The following is a 20,825-nucleotide window of genomic DNA, read 5'->3' as shown; positions in this document are numbered from 1 at the left end:
TGTGATAACTGGGGAGGATCTGACTGATGCTTTATACCTTGTCATATAATGAGAATTTGGAACTATTTGAAGAGATTTTTAGATTTTTAATTTTTTTTTTTTAATAGGAGGATATAGTAAAAATCTTAAAAACTTCAGTGTCACAAAAGAGTTAATTAAACCTCCACAGCAAGGTTGTTGTTCACAGTGGTAAATGTTATCATGAGGTAATGCTAGCAATGATATTGTCCATTCTCAATAAATCTTCTCAATCACATGGTGGTGGCCTATCACACAGAAGACTGAGGATGTACTCTTCTTCTTTTTTCTAATACCCAAAAAACTTTATTTTACCAATACATTATTTTAGTGAAGCATGTTCAGATGTTACTTCTTGCAATTAGCTCCTGCTTCTATGGAACAAATCCCCTCCTTTTGTGATGAGCACATTTCAGATCTCTTAGAAGTTCTTCTGTTCTTACTCCTATTTCTACCCTCCTTATACTATGTATGAACAGTAAAAATACTTTGAAGAGTTGGGTCCCTGTTATCATTCAATTCATTCTAGATATATTCCTACCCAGCCCAAAACCCCTGCTCTCAGTAAGCAGCCATGGAATATAAACAGAGCCCATCCATTTGCACTGTTTTCAGTTCATGATTTCAGAGTGAGGGAGATCAGAATGTCAGATATACACACAGGCATTCTGCTCCTTGCTTTGGATTTATGAGATCACAGATCAGCTCTTTATAAAAAACTTGCTACAGCTCAAATTAATAGAAAAGTAGTAACCATTAGTTAGGAGAGAAAACAAATAAAAATAGGGAAGGAATTGAACCAGAAAATGTATTTCAGTATATTAGAATATTTGGAAGATTATTACAGTCATTCCAAGGAGACTTTAGCTTTTCATCTTTATGACCCTCTGAGGAATTACAGATTGTCTACAGCTTTCCAGTGGCCCTACCTGTCATCTAATAATGACCAGGCCACTGAAACACTAAAAATCCCAGTCTGAATCGTCCAACAACCTTTGTAACTCACCCTGATGAGCCACAACATCCTTGATCCTGTGCCTATTATTCTGCCCTTTCATTACAGTATTAGTAGTCATTGAAGCTTTTTTAATGAACTAATGAATTCAGTCTGCAGGAGCACTGCACTGTGGTTCATAATTTAGATGCTCTCTCATACTTTACATTTTGATCATGCTCAGCTACACAAGGGCAGTAGTCAAGTTAGCTTAATAATAGCCAGAAGAAATGCCTCTAATCCAATTGGTCACAAGGCACATATCACCAAAAACAATTTCTTTATAATTAAAAGGTGCTCACGGGCACAGTGAAAGCTTGGAAGTTGCCCAGGGATTTTGGGGGAAGTGTGTGGATTTTTTTCCCATAGACAGCAACCACACTGAAGCAATTTCTGAAACACACTGATAAGCTTTGCCTTTGAATTTACATTAAAGAGCTCAATAGCTGCTACCTGTGAGAACAGCTAATGCTTCTAAACTGACTTGTGTCCTGTAGAGATTAAGGACACAAGGCCTCCAGGAGATTAGCACATCACTTGGTTTAAGTGACATCCAATCCATTTTATTGACACGGCCCCTATCCTGCAAAACAAGCACTTTTTAAGTGAAACATCATGAAAATTTGTGTGGCTTTATGGGCCAGTGTATAATGGCTTTTCATAGGCAATTATTGGCCACTATTGGCAGGTCTGTAAACAAAACAGGCAGCAGAGGCTATGGATGCCTTGTCAGCCCATGCTGCCGCATACTAATGCAGAGGAGCGTGCCCACAGGAAACCTGCATTGTCTTTTCATTTTCCTGGAGCCTCCTAAGGACTTTAAAGCCCATTCACTGCTTCAAGCAGATTATTACGCTGAATTGTTGCAACGTTGATTTCGGAGTGCTGCTGAATCACAAGGCCACTCCAGTCTTCAGTCTCACTTCGTAATTATTTATTTTCAGCAAAGCGAACTTGAGCCTTTACTGCAAGAAAGAAAATTAGCATGTGGGTGAAGAGCTCTTTCACCTTCTTTTTTAATGTCATTCTAGTCACGGGGTGCAGTCTGGATGCGCCACTTGCTGCTGAGTAGCTCCATAGTGGGAATGAGAATAATTATTGAATTGAAACTGTGCACCAGCTTGGGAGATCTGACGTTTCATAAGCCTGCCTGCCAGCTACCTGGATTCCATTATGCTGGAGAAATAAGCTTTTTACCAACACTTTGGAAAATAAATTTCCCATTCTTTTCTCTTCCTTTTGATCTATAGCATAAAGAGGCTGCACATGCACTGAGGTTGATACGGTGCATGGAGCTACGCCGTGCTGATGAGAAGAGTAAGCAGCATTAAAGCACACACACGTACACAGACAGACATTTTATCATCAGGGAGTTCTACAGCAAAGCCATGAACTACAGCTAGCGAAAATGCACTGAGAGATGTTAATCCAAAATGAAAGCGAGAAAAGAATGCAATACAATTTTATGCTGAGTCGTTTTAGCAGAGGTATGGAATTATTAAATGTGAAAACTGAATGCAGGTGTCCCTCTTCAAAATGTCTGCAATAAATCAGGTCCTTTTTTTTTTTTTTTCCTTGTTTTTCAGCAAGAAAGAACTCTTCATTTTGGCTTTCTAACTCATAACCAAATATCAAAATTAGATTATATACAAGTGGATTCCTCCTGGTTCTGGAAATAACCCGACAGCCATAAGAGGCAGCAGGAACTTCCACAACCACTGCATTCACTGCATCAATGCCACAGCCTGGCAGCGTCTGCCTGAGAGCAAGACTCCAGGAAGAGTGGATAGTGAATTCATATCTACATAAAGTTAAAATTAATCCACCTACACCCTTAGCAACAAAAGCCTTTTTATTTTTAATATTGTAAAATTTGTAATATTCTTTTGCAGAAAATTTTGAAAAATTCTTCCAAGAGTTTTTTCTAAACAAAACAGACAACTTGCAATTCATCCTTTATGGTTGGAAAAAGGATGAAGCAGAACAGGAACACGATGGACCTAACCATTCTAAGTCAATCCAAAATTCTAAAAGTGACCACAGAGTATAGAATATCTTGGTTTTTGCATTAATTTTTTTTTTTCTTTTCTTTAGTTCCTAAGAAAGAGCATCCAACTCTCTTTTAGTTTCAAAATTAGAAGGAAATGAACTAGCTGAAAGAGTGACAAGCTTGCACAACAAGCCCTGTTAAGAAAATACCTTATTTAATCAGGGACTTTAATATCCAGGTCATGGAATTCCTCCTGGTTTTGGACTGAGTGCGGCAGGTTTCCTGAAAACTGATTAATGGCATTAATCTCAGCTTTCTTAAAGGGTGTGAAAGATATGATTGGCATTACATCTGAGGGTTAGTCAGTGCCTCCTGCACCTCCTACCTGCTTGGTATTCTGGTGGTGCAGATCAAGGCAAAATGCCTTGCCATGGTTGGGCCAGCTGGCTGTTCTTATATTTCTAGTGGTTGCATTCACGTTTCTTCATTGCTTCTATTCCTATTTGAAAGAATAAAATGTATCTCTTCAGGGACTGAACAATGAAAATCTTGCTTTATAGAGAGGTCAGAGATAAAAATTTAAGTAAATATGAACTGACAGGAAAAGATGTTCTTTTTCTTATCTCATTCCTTTTCTATTTAATTTCCTTACCATGCTTTATGCTTTGTGGTATTTATGAGTCTTTGTCATAGTTATTAAATAACAGAATCCTTGTCTTTCCTGCTCAGCTAGTACGAACATTTTTATCTTTACAACCATTGTTACAGCATTTGTCCCATACAAAAATCTCTATTGCCTGAGCACCAGTGCCTCTGACTTAGAATGAACTCACGTTTGAATAGCACATCAGAGCATCTTTCTCATGCATAACTCCAAAGATAGCATCACAGAATCATTTATGGGCTGCAGGTTTAAGGAAAATAATCGTCTGTTTTATCAGAGAATCATAGAATGTCAGGACACAATGTGTTTGAGGCAGTGATGCTTTCAAGCACAGAGCTGGTGGAATCCTGCATGCACATTCAAAGGAAGATCTCCCTGGTGATGTTTGGCATTTTCCAAAGGAGAGAAGGAAAAAGGAAAAGAAAGAATGCAGAAAGGTAAGAAGAATGGTAAGGAGGGAGAATTAGAAAATTCTGATGAGAATCTGCCAGGGACAATATTGGAAAGATTCTCTATGAAGCATTTCAAAATAATGAGGCAAATCTCTATTCTGGGTTTGTCTCTTCCAGATGTAGTATTTCCCAAGATCAGACACTTGGCTTTAATGGGTGACTTAATCCTGTACTCATCTACAAGCTTATAACTGCAGGGTGGGTTTTTTTGTTTGTTTTTGTTGTTGTTGTTGTTGTTGTTGTTTTGAGGGGCATTTGAACAATTTTATTCCATTTTCTGCACTTCAAAAAAAACCAACCCCCCCCCCAAAAAAACAAAAAAACAAAAAAACCAAACCAAACCAAAAAACAAACACTAAAAAACAAAAAACAAAACAAACAAACCAAAAAAAAACCCCCACAAAAACACAAAAAAACCAAGAAAAAAACCAAGAAAACACAAAACAAAACAACAAACAAAAACAACCCCACAAAAACCAAAACCAAAACAACAACAACAAATAAAACCCCAAACAAACCAACATTGGGATGCCTGTTCTGCTGAATGACAAACCCATGTAACAAACTTGACTATCACTACTGGAGGTGACCAGGCTTCTGTGATAGCAAATTAACTGGGACTCTTCCTTTCTGGCATAACTACACACAAACACACCTGCACACACACTCAACATATATATATATATATATATATATATATATATATATGTATATATCTCCAAAATGAAGTAGATATGCTGGTACTTTCTATCTGAATACAGTAAAGCCATGCTCTCCTGCACCATACTGACTAAACTCTTCAAAAATACCTGACCCACAAATCTACTATTCCTTACATAAGTCAAAAAACCAACATGGGCCAGCTGTAACTTGCAGAGGAGTAAACATTAAAATGTGATTTTAATTTACACATTCATATTTAATGCTTCTAATGTATCTTTAAAATTGTGAAAAAATCAGGTAATATTTTAGATCTGTAGAATATTTATGTATCTAATGAGAAAATAATTACAATATTTTCCTGTCTGTCCTTGTCGTATCTCATTCTGACATGATGGATAGCTTTGAAGACCATCTCTTATCACAAACCCTAGAGTTCACAGACTATGCAGGTCAGGAGGAGATACAGTTTTAACATGCACTACAAATCACAGAAGAAAATAAGCATGAAATGGAATGAAATAAGAATCCCTCATAACTGTGAGAAAACCCAGAACTTTTGCACAGTCAACGTGACACAAATATCTCACGTTCAGCTTTAAAATATGTCTCACAAATTGAAGCCAGAACTGCTGTATTATCCACTAACGTTGTGGAAAAGTACTCAATAAAATGGTGAATATCATATTTTTGAGAGGGTGTGCAATATTTTTCTCCTTAAAAATGTGTTCATCCTCTTATGAAATTGCAAGGAAAAATAAGGGATATTGATTTAAAGTTCTCAATAACAGTCTATTTTCTTGTGATACGTACAAGAACCTTCATAGTGTTCTCCTTGTATTTTCAGGATTAGTTTCCAAGGATTCCAAATTACCTGGGACAACCTTAAAATTCCCACTTTTCAAGCACTTGTGTGGACTTAAATTGAAATACATACACACACAAATATATGCACAGACTCACAAACACAAATAACTAAATAACAACAAAAATTGTAAACCCTAGCTTTTTACTGGCTTCCAAATAAAGAGATTTGATAGAAGAAATATTACCTTAATCTCTCCATTTATCACATTTATTCCAAATACACACGCTGCTTCTATAAATAGCAAGCTTAAGAGCAAGGAATATTATAAAGCAATAATAAACTTTTGAAGCTAATGCTGAGACAATTTAAAATCTGTCTCCATAGTTGTTATGTCTTCATGTAATATTCAAAAAGGAGGATTTCAGTAAAATTTCATTGAACCCTCAGTGTTAAGATTGAAGCAATAGTGGCTATGGAATTCTCAGAAAATCTCGTCTTTGCAAAGCATTAGCAGAGGGACAGAAAACCTGTCTGTGTGATGCCACGCTCTCTTTTTGCCACTGCAATTGTGAGAAGCTTTGTCCCTGCAGTCCATCTCTCTCTCCCTTTCAAAGACCAAACGCTCACTTTGCATGGCAGGAGAATTACGCAGTGGCAGTCGTTATTTATGAAACCATTACACAGATGTATTTGGCAACTATCTGTTTAATCAATACCATAAATGTAAGTGTCTCTCTGAAATAACCTCTCCAGGAACGAAGGAGAGCTCTTCCACAAGACCACATCAGATAAAAGAAATCATGGCTATGAGGGTGTTACCCACACTGTAAATTAATCTTCCTCTAATCCATTGCCAGGTGAACCTCAGAAGATCTTATGAATTAATTGCAGAACATTTTGATTCTCTTCCTCCCCAAACTATTCTAAAATAGCAAATCATTCTTCCATGTGACAACAATGAAACTGTTCTATTAAGAGTACAGTTCCTACACACCAAAACCTTGAAAATCCCTCTGCTCAGACTGAAACTGTCTTTTGCAATTGCTGTGCTCACACATTGAAATTAATAAAGGATCTTATCCTCATCAAACTCATGCCTGGATATTTCCTTAAAATTCCATTGTAGGAAAGGGAAAAAGAAGGATTAGACAGTAAATAAGGTCAGCACAAGTACAGCTATTGAGATTTTTCCTATTTATTAATTTGTCATTTTCAACGGCATGAACAGGGCAGGTTGCAAGCAAGAGAAACAGGAGCAATGAACAATTTTGGTTGAGGCCTTTTTTTTCACCAATGACATAGCGATACCTGCAGTCAAAGGGCAAATATCCTCACCCAACACAAGGTTACCTATCAGATTTCTTATCAGAAATGAAGCCTACAGATCAAGTAACCATAATTCCTTAAGAATTGAGCAAGAGGGAAACAAATGAGATAAGGTACTGCCATAGAATTGAAAAAAACTGTAAAAAGCTTCACCATGATAAGCATAATAAACCATAAGCCAGTAAGTGGCCTGTATAATTTTACACATTTTTTAAAATGTCTTTGTTTAGGACTCAAAAGAGTTTAAATCTCCTTTCTGAGCAAATTATCTCCCAGGAACCAGGAGTTTCAGGAGTTCCAGGAGCAAGAATATTCTTGCAATATTTGCAGTGGATCCAAAATAGTGGAGATCTAATATGCAGCTTAATACAGCCCCAGGGCTACATTTACCAGCCTGAAACACCCTCTAAATGGGGTAAAACCACGACAGTCTGGCATCACAGCAGCAGGCAGCACTCTGAGATCACTGAGAGTGTGATAAGGGTTTATACTTCAGCCATTTTAGCTGAGGAATTCAGTAAGACAAATATTACATTAGCACTGCACCTATACCAAAGTGATAGAAAAAAAATTCCGAGGAGGACATTGAGTGAGAAAGTTAAAATGGCAGCTTTTATTTCTAGTCCTTTCAGCATAAAAATGCTCTACAGAAATTATTGATTTTTACTGAGTTTTGCAGAACTTTCTCATGCAATTTGTCAAGAAATAAAAAAGATGAGGATTTTGCTTCATTGAGATTTTCTGACAATATTCAGTGTGACTCAAAAGAGCATTTGTACCCATTTGAACTCAATTCAATATCCAAGTGATAGGGGAGAACTTGTTACTAATGGAGTGAGAAATGGATGTATTAGAAGAGAAAAACAGAGAGAAAGGAAATTAAATAGGAGAAGAAAGTGCTGGTTTAGATATTCTGAAGTAACTTGAATCATCTGTGGTGAGAAGTTTCTGATAAGCTGGAGTGAATTAAATAAGCTATCTCACTTTTATTTCTTCATGTCAGTCAACTCAGACTACACCCAAAACAGCAAGAAAATGATCCATAATGAAGATTTCTGTCCCAAATTATAATAAACATGAACCCAAGACAAAATTGAAACCCAGGAATTCCATAAGCATCTATAGTGATTCCAGAAGATCCTCTAAAGTAATATTTTTATATAATTTTGAGTATTTGTTTACTATATTCTGTATTACTGTATTAAAAAGCATCAAGTGTCCAGTTTGTAGTAAATTCTTCAGAACACTGTCATCAGTTTTATTAGAAAAACCTGGAGTAACAGTCAAAACAAAGTTATTCATAAAACTACAAGCTCATTTTTACTGTGGAATTCTTTTATAAAGGAAATCTATTTTTACTGGAATTTTGCCAATTCAAACTCATAAAATATTAGACTCATAAAATGAAGCAGATCAAAATCCAACTCCTTTCACATTCCCAAATACCATGAAGTGAGAATGAGTTCAGGGTCTTATGCTGCTGAAGAAAACATGACTTAGATTATTGGTATCTTGACTTGGTATATTGGTATCCATACAAACAAATTTTCTGAGGGAAATAACAATGAGATTCAGAGCAGGAAAAATGCTGGAATGATTAAAGCTTCAGACTGGATGGTTCTTGTTTTCACTTCCATAAGATTACATGGTGTCAAAATGTAAAGGCAAACAGGAAATCAAACGTTTAATATTCAGAGCATTCATCAAACACCAGATCTCTTACAGGTAATCAGGGGGATGCTCGTGAAGCCAATAAGCTCCTGTCACTTCTCTGTCTTCTCCCTGAATTGCTGTTTGCCCTTACATAGGGAGAGAGAGAAAATCCACTCTGTAAAAAATTCATGCCAGTAAACTCAGCTCATGAAAAGTACCACGGGCTCTGCCAGTTTTGACAGTTTTGGTGGAAATTAATGGGTAATTAAAGATGAATCTCACTAGGTAGACTTTTGATTGGGAATTTCACGAAAAATGGATATAAAAATAAATTAATACAGATACTGCAGCCTTATATATACATATATATATGCAAGACTGAGACCTGCTCCTCAGATATTTTTAAAATCTGAAGCTCAAATTCCCTCTCTTTCTGAGGCAGAGAAAAAACAGACAGCAGGCTACTCTCAGCATATGGAAATACAATCAGGAGAGAAATAGCTTTTTGACATATTCCTCTTCTAATTATTTTAAAATTTTACAACTGATTGGAAATTAAGTTGAGGTCCTAAGTTTCCAGTGCAAGATCTCAAGAGAAAAACAGTTTACACTTACAGTCCCAATATTTGCTTCTTCTAAATCTCAGCACAAAGGTTTGAATTCCTTAATGTGAAGCTCATGAAGAAAAGACTGGTTTGGATTATATCACCAGAAGAATCATTCATTCAAGAGGAATCTACAGCTCAATCTTCAGGGCAATTTTCTTTCTGATTCATAAACTTTTCAGAATAATCAGAAAGGAGGCTTTTGTGTGAGAATTTTCACAAAAGCGGATACTGAGGTGACAAAAAAGTGCTGGGAATAGCAGAGGTTTAATGCTGAATAACAGAAAACCAGTCTAATTTAACTGTAAAATTGAATGTTTGTACAATTACAGGCCAGTTATACAAATGTACGGTTTATAGGCTTTCCTTTCACTTCTGCCTTTGAAAAATAAAGATCTCAGACAACTCCAGCTGCCAAAAAAAAAAAAAAAAAAAAAAGGAAAAAACAGAGAGAAAACAAATACATCCAGAAAACTTGATTGAGATCCTTAAGGACTTTTTTTTCCACACAGCACACATGATGAATTTCATAATAGAAGTGCAATTGCTAGATGAGGAATTCCTGAGTTTGAGCCTGTGCATTAGAAACGAGTGAGAACAGCAATTAACTGGGGAAAAGTGAGAGAAGTGGAACTTGCTCCATTCAACACACAGAAAATAACAGGCATTAGGCAGGCCATTGCATAGGGTAAGGGGGGAGGAGAAGATTAAACCCCAAACCCCGTGTACTGGGGAGCACAGGATAATAAATTAGGCATTTCCAGGAAGGGTTTGGGTTCAGCCAGGCTCACTGGGTGAGTGCAGTCACCCTGCTGGGTCTGGCTGCCATGGCCCAGAGAGCTCCTGTAGCTCTGTAAGATGTGCCCTGTGAGGGTTCATTAACCATGAGGGTTTATTAGCTATGGGGAACACATATCAAATCCACAAAATCATTTTGGGCCAGGGGTAGCTAGCCTGTTCAGAGCCCAGAGAGTTGAAGGATGCACGGGAGAGTTCTCCAGCAGGCAGAACTCTGTGTAAGCATCATCTCATCTCTAACAAGGCGTATTAAACTCATTCCCACCACAACAACAGACCCAGGCTGCTGGAAAACCTCCTGTCCATGCTTAGACATGACATATTTTGGACTGGAGTTGCATACCTAGGCTAGCATATCCCTGTACTGCACTTCATTAGGTGTCCCACAGCCACTGTTTCAAGGCAGATATTTTATTATTATGAGATATACATATTGTCTTCAGTAAACATTTTATTTGCTCTAAGAGTTGTGAGGAAGCTTGCTGGGCCCATAACCCAGAGGTCAATGGGTTTTGGGCCCTACTTCCTCCTCACCCTTTATTAAGTGAACAGATTTTGTCTTGCTTTTCTCCTCCTGCCCCTGAGGGTGCTATCTAGTGTCCAGCAGGGTACAGCTGTGCCTCTTTTGAACTGTTAAACTTTGTGTTGTTTGACTGGGCTCATCCATCCAGCCAGGTCCCTCAGCAGAGCTCTCCCACCTTCCAGCAGCCCCACCCTGGCTGCTCCCTCTGCCCTGGGCTGGGGTCAGGGTCACCCCAGTGCCCCCTGTGCTTGTTGGATCAGGAGGAATCCCTTCTCCCCACCCCCAGCAGTGACATGAGCTTGTTCAGAACAACCTCCAAGTCCTGGCCATGCTGCAAAAACTTCACCCTGTCCTGGCCAGAACAGGACAATGGCATGATTAATTCAAGGTTTGGATGGCTGGCAGCTCAGCATGTCTTTCTCTGATTTCCCAAAGCCTTTGTATTTCTCATGGCATCACATCTCTGTGGCCAGGGCATGGAGACAGGTGGTTGTGAGCAATCAGCTTGGCACAGGAGCAGAGTTTTTATCCAGTTACCACACACAGCCCATCAGACTCAACTTTTCTGCTCTCCAAAAAAATTTATATAAAATTTGCAAAGATAATTAAACTGAAAATTAAGAAAATTAAGAAAATAAATTAAGAAAATTAAGAAAATCAAGACCCTCTAGCAATAAGAAAATGCCTGAAGTGTATTATTCTAAATAGAGTCCTTTTCTCCAAAGCTGTGTTAACAGTTATGCACACACTGCTAATAAGTGATGGATAGTTAACAACATCTTGAAAAATGGTTATTTCTACAAGTTTTAAAATATCATAGGAAGCTTAACTTTATCACTTTATTCTAATATATGTTTACACAAAGATCCTTATATTGAAAGTATATCTTAGGAAACCTATACCTAATTAAAACAAATAATATATGGAGGAATATGTGAAACACAGAGATATGCCTCTGATTTGTTCAAAGCTCTGTCTCTCTCTGTTACTACAAGATATTGTGCAGAGACTGTAAAAGACCTAAAGCTTTGTATTCCCCTTGTGGGAATATTACAACATCAAATTTCTAGCAAATTCTAGCCTCTCACACTCAAAAATCTGACCAAAAGATTCTCAGATTACTGCAGTAATCTCAGAATACTAAAATGTGCAAGTTTTTAAAAGCATTTTTATTTCTTGATGGCAGTGATTTTTGTATATGCATATATATATGGGGGTGTATATGCATATATATATATGTGGGTGTATATGCATATATATATATGTGGGTGTATATGCATATATATATATATGCTCATGTGAATGTGTGTGTATTTCATTTTTTAGTAGGTGCTGTGTATAGCAAGAACGATGAATTTAAAGAATTTCTTTTGAGACCTGCATTTCCTTTGGCTGGTGATTGTTCCTTATCTTGGAGTGCACAGAATGCTGTTGGCTGAACTGAAGCTCCATTGAGTGAAACAATCGGATTCAACCAAGAAGAGAAGAAAAATGATCCTCTTAGTGGCATTCCCTAGCACAGGAGAGAGGTGCTTACCTTGTGGTGGTTATTGGCACTTTGTACAAATGACAGTGCACAGGTTAACCTGTTTAGTTTTACATGACCTGAGATATTAAAAACATCCTTGCTCTGAAGGGCTGCCAGGCAGTAACTCAGCATGACATAAATTCTGGAGTCAGCTTCATGAAATGGCACACACTGTTATTGAATTTTTAGTATTCAGTGAATATTGGTCGTGATTTACAATAATTTTGAAAAATCAGCATTTGTAATGGGATTCTCTTATCTCTGAAAAGCATTTCTGGCATTCAACAGTGCATCACAGAATTGATTTGTAATTTTTTTCCTGGTACATATTCCAGTTGCATAACAATATACTGAGATTCTGACATACTGCCAGTTGTTGTTCCTTAAAGAAGCAGGAACTCTTTAACAATAATGATTGGAAAACTAAGACACGAACAAACAAACAAACAAAGCAAACTTTTCTGATTAAAGCAATCCACTCATGTGAAGGAGGCTCAGATACATCAGCCAAAGACAGTGCAGCTGCAGCTTTTGCATTGGTATTTTTTTTTAATTTCTTCAGAAATCACCTCCTTGCACTTCAGTGCCAAATACCTTGTGACTTCAATATTTATAAACACATCTCCAAACACCTTACCTCAAGTTTCTACATTTCAAAAGCTTCAGAACATCTGTGGGCCATTTTAACTTTTCAGTTGGCATGGTGGACGTATTATTCCTTGCCTCTTTACTGTTTTCAGTTCATTGGATCTTCAGGCTGCTGGGAGTTTTGCTTGTCCTGTGCTTCTATGATTTTGAGGGAGTTTTGCCTGATACATTCATTATCCATACACAAAATGCTAAATGCAAGCTGAATACAAGAAACTAAACTGGTTTGATTTTTGATTTTACTGCAATGACTTCAGATGATGGGGTTTAAGGGGTTTTATGATATCTATTCTGAGCCAGCACTATTAAAGCAGGTCCAAAGCTGTTTGGATTTCCACCTGTATTTATGAATATGAGAAAAAATGAATTTTTTTCTGATTCAAAAACCATACTCCTTTTATGTGTATGAAAACAAGTGAATGCAACTTATTGGCTCCTGAGAACATTGGAATTTACACCAGGCAGCAACTCCCTGCTTACCAAATCTGTATTCAAACCATTAAAAATTTTAAACTGAACTCTGGGTGCTCTGTAAATATTGTAAGTGTTGAAGTGGAATTTGGGGCACTGGTTTTAATTTTTAAAGCACCCTATACATTTTGATCTCTGTTTGCCTGACAAACTTCATATTTCCTTGCAGAGAACTCAGGAGAGATCTAAGAGCTGAAACTCTGCTTCTTTTTACATGAGAGGGAAGTGTTATTAGGATTTTTTTTTTCAGAAGGCTGCCTTTTTTTGATACTCACTTCAACCAAAATATTGTCCTTGAATTCAAATGAGGTCCAGATTTCACACTTCAAATCTAAAACATGCCTTTTTCCTAATTTCATTCAGCGTAGAACCATTGGCTGTGAAAACACTCCAGACCATGCAATTCCTCCCAAGAAATGAAATGTAATGTGGATGGAGAAACTCTGTGCTCATCACTCAGGAAGCAATGAAAAGTCCATTTGATTACCAGGCTGACAGTGCTTTATACCCACTGAATGTATTATGGACTCAAATCAAAAGAGGAAAAGATGAACCAGGTGTACATGAAGAGAAATGTAAGAATTAGAACATCACTACACACTGCCCTCCAAGACCCAGGCAAATGATCCTGCCTGCATGGATCTCACAGAATGCCTGTCTGACAAAAATCTCAGCTTTTACATGAAAAAACAGGAGGTCAGCTTTACTGACAGCTAACTGTGCCAAATCCTTGGCAGCAGACAATGTGTGCGCAGTCTGCTGCAAAAAATCAAGGTATTTACTTAATGATTTCTCAAAGATATTGAATATATGAGGTAGGAATGGAAGTTTTTTCATGCTGTTAGGAAATAAGCATTCAAATTCATCTTGTGTTTCATTCATTTGCCTTTTAATACAGCAGGTTCCATTCTGCCAAAGGAGAACTGGAATTTCTTAGTGCCCCTAATCCTGTTCAGGATGGTAAACACAGTTTTCATGCTCAAACATTTCAATGTGTGATATATTGTATCTTGTACTCTTGTATTCTAGGGTCCATAATTTAGAGGAAAAGTCCATGTCAATAATAATTTTTTTTAAATTGATATCTTTTTCATAGTATTTTGTGGACTGAGAATAGGTAACTTTATTATTTTTTTCCTTTGTGTATGGAAAGAAAAAATCATGAAGCCAAAATACTTGACTGACAATTTTCTGTGGGTTTTTGTTTGTTTTAATTACATCTCTCTTTGCGAACCTGCTTAAAAAATCACCTCTGTGAGAATTTAAGAGACATGAAATGATATTACTCACATGCAATGCTTATGAAATCATTTCTTATTTACACCTTCCATCAGCATTAAATACAAGTGGGCAAAATGTCAGGTCTAGAAGTGGCTAAAATTTCCTAGCAAATGAAGTAATCAGTAAATGAAAAATCCTAAAACTTTCTCATCATATTAATGAAGCAGTAATGCTTCATACAAGCACACCTAGTGGAACACATAGATTGAACCTTTGAAGCTGCCATAAAAGGCAAAGAAGATCTTCCCAAAAAATCAAAATAAAATTCAATCAGCAGCAAAATCCATATAGAAATTGATTTCCAAAATATACTGGCATCTGTCATTCACATCAATGGCAAGTCTCCCATCAGCTTCAAACAGAATGTCATCAATCAATCCCGTAGGAAACTCAGATTATCAGGAAAGCCATCCCTCACCTTGGAGTCCACACAGTTTTCAACCCTGATTTATGCCACATCTGAGTAAAGGTGCAAGCACACCACATCTAAGCAAAGGTGGCACAGTTCTTTCTTTCTACAGAGTTAGATTCCTCATTAATATACCCATATATGAGTAAAGTGCATAAGGAAAACACTCCAATTTCTACAAAATAATCAATCCTTTTCTTCTTGAAACTCAGCCTGCCAGCAATTCCTCATAACCACATGGAATGACTTTCTTTTTCTTTGTAGTCAAATCAGTTAAAGTATTTTGAAGGGTATATCACTTTCTATTTGATCAGTTTAATTTAAATCTACAAGATGCCCTCAGAGAGATCATCAAAGGATATAGATATTTCAGTAGATTATTCTCTTTTCACTGACAGCAGCTCTAAAATGTAGTGAACATTATTTACTTTAAAAGAAATGTTTTCCCTAATGCAATGATTGCAGGAAGAATCATTAGTCACAACAAAAGTTCAATGACTCAGTTAAATATATGTCTTATTTTATAATTTATACGTCTTTTTACCGTGTAGGATCCCTTGGGTCAAGTTTATGAGAAGCAAAAAGTACACAAAAAATGAAATAATATTCAATATATAATGAACATGCAAATTACCTGGAAAATCACTTTCTCTTAATTACCAATTTTTACATAATGATTCAATATCTCTTTGGTCTCTCCTAATACACAGAGAGATGGCACATTGTGGATGTTTCTTAAGTGCCAATTACAGCTCTGACTTAGTAGACATGGTTTACTGAAAATGTGCCAGCATTTAGAGACTTCTTCAGACTGGGTTACAGCTCTGCCCTGACTATATTTTCCTTTATTTACAGAATCATGTTGTCATTTGCAAGTTAAATCACACCTCATCTGATGTAAACTTTAAGAAAAACTCTACTCTGGTATCCTGGCATACAAAGCTTGGGATACTCTGTCTAAACACAGAACTAAGAGATTTTTATTATCAGAGAAATTGAGTATTCATTTCCTATCCCACCTATGTTATAAACATTCAGATTATTATGTTCATCATTAAAAAATCCTCCAAGCCATCTTGAATGTAAATATTATTTACATTTATATTAATCTTATCGGGATGTCTACAATACCTGAATATGAATCAAAGCCTGGATTAAAATGGAAAAAGCTGAATTGTACCAGTACTTGAGCAAGCTGAAAAGCCTGTAATATTATTTAAAATGAGCTAGCTATTAATCTGAACTTATTAGATACCCTTTTGAAACTAATTTCCTAATTGCATTTTTTCTTTTCTATAATTTGTTTCATTTAATATTCATTGGCCTTATTGGTACCATCTTTCATCTGCTCTATCATTTGAGGTTCACTGACCATGAGGTTCTTTCCAATTATTTGATCTATTCATACAAATATATGATTTTGGTACTTAATTTCTGGCATGTCACCATTTTTTAAATGTAATGTTAAAATCTGATGAAACGTGGTCATAATGAAGTTATGTTTTGTGGAATCGAGATACCAGTTCTCAACTCAAAAATCTTGCTTACAACATTATGTGGTCCAGATGACATATGGTTGCTTTGAAATTTTTCAGATCGACTATCAAACTTATTATTTCTATATTCTTCTAAAATCTCACCACTCCAGATTTAGAAATAGGCAGGTTTTGTTTTCATACCTTGCTAGCTTCTCTATCAAATTGTTCTGTTTTGTGATGCTTTTGTCAACACCACAAAAAGTGATTTTTCATGCTCTCTTAATAACTTTCCTTCTTAAAACATTTCACCCAATAATCACTTTAGCTATTTATCTGATTAACTTAATCCAGTTATATATATGCAAAGATACATGTACAGTATTAAAAAGTGAACTTTCTGTTTGGGCCTTTGTGGCTGGAGTTGATTTCCCTGGCAGGGGCTGGTGTGGGGCTGTGTTTTGGGTTTGTGCTGGACACAGGGTTGATAACACAGAGATGTTTTTGTTGTTGCTGAGCAGGGATCACACAGAGCCAAGGCCTTTTCTGCTCTTTGTGCTGCCACCCTGGAGAGAGCTGGGGGTGCCTGGGAGGGGACACAGGCAGGACAGGTGATTGTTTCCATTTTCAGAGAATAAAACAATACAAAAAAAGACTTCTAATACTAAAACAAAACAAAGTTGGGTTTTGCTTTGATTAAATTTTTACATTGTTGAATTGGATCTCTTTCCTCAAATAGGAATCTTTTGTTCCAGTCCAGGATAGAACAAACATAGTGATGTTTGAACGTATTCCTACGTTCAGATAGGGTTATCCATACCTGTATTGTTTAAGGAGCTTCACCAACCACTCCTCACAGGCTTCATGAGATCATTCCAAACACATGGAAAATAACTGCTGGTACCATTTTTGGGTGGGTTGATGACCTTTCATCCTGTCATGAACAAACCCTTGTACAAGGCATTGTGTGAGGGAAAGATACCCTAGAAGTATATTTATGTCAGCCCAGAAGTTTAATATGCATTTAAAACAATACAAGGTAACAACAACATGTTTTCATGCTTCTAGCATTCAGTAAATTTGCTACCTAGAAAGAAACACACTGGAATTTTAAGGGTGCCTTTCATTTTGCCTGAGAGAAAGAGACAGAGAGCTGGAGCATCCATACACACCCCCAAGAACAAAGGAATGGGATGTGACTGCTTCAAGACTCCTGAAGGCAGATTTCCTTTTCTATAAGAAGTCTTTGCAGGAGATTCAAGGTCATGTGTCCCAGGTAATAAAGACAACTGTTTAGCCACTGCTTTGTTCTCTAACACTTCCTTTGGCAAATTCAATCCCGTGGTGACTGAAATAAGGCATATTAGGAACTGCAAGCACAAGTTTTACCTTGAAATAAATAAGGTATGGACACATGACTAAAAAAATTAGTAGTCTGTTTTGACAAACACAAGTAAGCACAATACAACTTGTATTATTTCAGCCCAGAATGAATGCTTCTCATGCTTATTTTTAAAAAAACTAAGACATTAATCAAAAACAATGGTTTAACATACATTACCTGTGTCTATTTCTATGCTTCCCAAGACACCAATGGGTGATAAATATTGCCATATTGTGTATAGATGACATGAAGGTGATTGATCTGGACTTCAGAGTATATGTGATTAATTGCATAAGTTAACAGTTATTTTGGACATGGAGGGTGTAAACACTTTAATAGAATGTGTTTTTATTAATTGTATAAGTTAACAGTTATTTTGGACAAAGAGGGTGTAAACACTTTAAAATAATGTGTTTTTCTCAATTATTATTTGTAATGGTCTCACACATCAGCCTGTGACACTAATTGTTCCTTTCAAAACTTGTAACAGTTGATTCTTGGATCTATTCTAAACTTCTTTGCTGAGAGCACTTGAAAGATTTGGTTTTTTCTGTTGTGTTAGCAGGAGTGTGTGTTATGTAGGGTCACTTTGATGGCTATTTCTGCATTAAAACATTCACAACATATTAAGTGAGGGAGAAAGAAGGGAATGGCAGTACTTGGTGAATCTCAAAACATAGCAGTTACTAAAATGTTTGTCCTTCTACGCAGGGAAAGAGAGAATTCAGGTAGAATCTGGGGTCTCATTTATTTCATTTTTCTATTAAAATTACTTCTAAAATTGAACCATGCATCTTGCATTGAGATTTTTTTTTTTCAAATTAGGTATCAGCATTTACAGCTCTGTTTTATTTCCATATTATATATATATCATTCCTCTCTATGTGTATAAACATTCCTTGTTTTGCACTCCTCCTCTTGACTTCTGCAGCAAACTGTTGGTACTTCGGCTTATGAATTAGTGCAACACATGTTAGTGCCATCAGACAGAACTTGTGCTAGGGGTTTTATTTATTTTTGGATACTATCTCAGCCAGAATTTCTGACCTCTTCAGTTTTTGTATCTCTAAGAAGGATACACAGTTATCTTTCTTAAGAGATACCCTGCAAGGTACAACAACATTTGGGGCATACTCATCAAATATACTTTTTAGGGTTGAGAAATTCCTTCAAAGAGGCACAGAAGATCCAATACCTTATTTTCAGTATAGCCTTAAAATATATATAAAATATATTTATATATATATATTAAAAAAGATAAAAATATTATATATCTATAATTAACCAAAATTATTTGGTTATATAAAAAAGTAACCAAATTTTCTGAAAGTAAGTTAGTTTGGAAAAAAAAATCACCTTATAGACATAACCATTTTAATGGCCAAGTGCAAATTAGGATCAGCTACAGTTTGGAGTAGTTTCTTTCCTAGATTGCTTCTAACACAGTCAGGGCTATACTTCCAGGCAGAGATTACACAATCACAGACCATGCCCTTAAAATAACAATTCCAGCAGATTAGACAGGTAGATTGGGATCTCCTCTGCAGTCTAAACACTGAGAATTTAGGATGGAGCAAGCCAGCAGCTTTGTTAATATACAGCTCCAAGAACTGCTGGAGATAGCATCTACACTGTACAGATCACTCTGCTTTCTAATTAAATCAGAACTCAAAAGAGCAAGAAATGCTTTATTGAAGCTGCAATTTCTATAAATCAAGGTGCCTGCAACCCTTCTTGTTTCCATGGCAATAGGCCTGTCACAGGGATGTTCATTAGCTGCAGCTGCCACCACTGCAGGTACACCAACCTCACATTGCAAAATACCTGTTGTAAAGTACAGGCTGCATTAGATCCCAAAGCTATTAATGGGAATTTCCCCATACTGCAAAATACTGAAGTCCCAGGAGTGTTCCCAGCTTGTGCTTCTCAGGACCTCTTTGCTCTGGCTGAGTTTTCACAGTGTTTTTTCCCTCCCTTTGCCCCCAGTCAGTTTGCAGGTTCTATCACCCACCAACACGATTTTTACAGGAGATAAACAGTCTTTAGCAGTGGAGAAATCTGTTGGCTCTCAGCCCCATGCATGGGACTTTTACCCTCAGTGGTGTGCCTTTTCTATCCTTTTTTCAGCACCCTGAAATAGCATTGCCACACTATAGTTCTGTTCCTGGAGCTTACATTTCAGTGCCAAGCTAGAGGTAAGCATGGATTCTTCAGTTAGCTTAAAGAATATGGAAAAAACAGGAAAATGTACATCTACCTCACAGTTGTCATTGGCAATGACTTTGGCCATGACAAATCAGGCAGTGTTGATGTCTTATTTGCAAGGTGGAAATCCTCATGTTTGAAATAAGGGCATCACAAATATCACTGAAAAGAAAACTAAACATGTTTTCCTTGAATATTCAGGTTCACCTAATGGGAATGAGTGCTTTCACCAATACCTTCAGAACCCTGTCAGTCCTGCTATTTTTCAGCTGTTGCACATCACTATTGCTTTGGCAACAATTTCAAGGAAATCACACCAAATATTTCGATTCTAAAAGCACCATTCCACAAATTTCTTCCACTGCTTAGCATTTCATTCCTTGTAGGAGTTACATTACAGTTGCAAGGCCTCCCATTTTAAAATGTTCATGCAATCTCTTCCAGTTTCCCACTGCACAGCATAATATTGAAGATTTCACTGATCCCTGAAGTACTATGCATGCCTGACTTTCTGTGAGCATAGAGAACATTAAATATCTCCACACAGTGAGACATGTTTATTACATCTGCCAGTTTCAGATTTATCAATTTATCAATCATTAAAAATTTTTCAACTTTTCCACAAATATTTGGGTTATATCCTGATCTGCAACATATCTACTACAGCTACCACAGTTAATTGTTATATTTAAAACAGATTTATTCTATACTCTGGCTCTTTTATTTATTTTTATACAGCACAGGATACAATGACCTCTGCAATGAATGACAACACAATTCAAGTGAGTGCTTTATGACACTGTGTTCTGCAAAGCAGGTGTGCTATATTGCTACACAAACAGGTTGCAATGGAAACCCATCAACTCACCTTCATAAACAGAAAGACAAGCTAGTAAATAAATTCAATTATTGGTTGGGTCTGCAACCTCAGCC

The sequence above is a fragment of the Prinia subflava genome, chromosome 18 (assembly GCF_021018805.1).
Source record: "Prinia subflava isolate CZ2003 ecotype Zambia chromosome 18, Cam_Psub_1.2, whole genome shotgun sequence".
Taxonomy (NCBI): domain Eukaryota; kingdom Metazoa; phylum Chordata; class Aves; order Passeriformes; family Cisticolidae; genus Prinia; species Prinia subflava.
Note: the sequence above shows the minus strand (reverse complement) of the source record.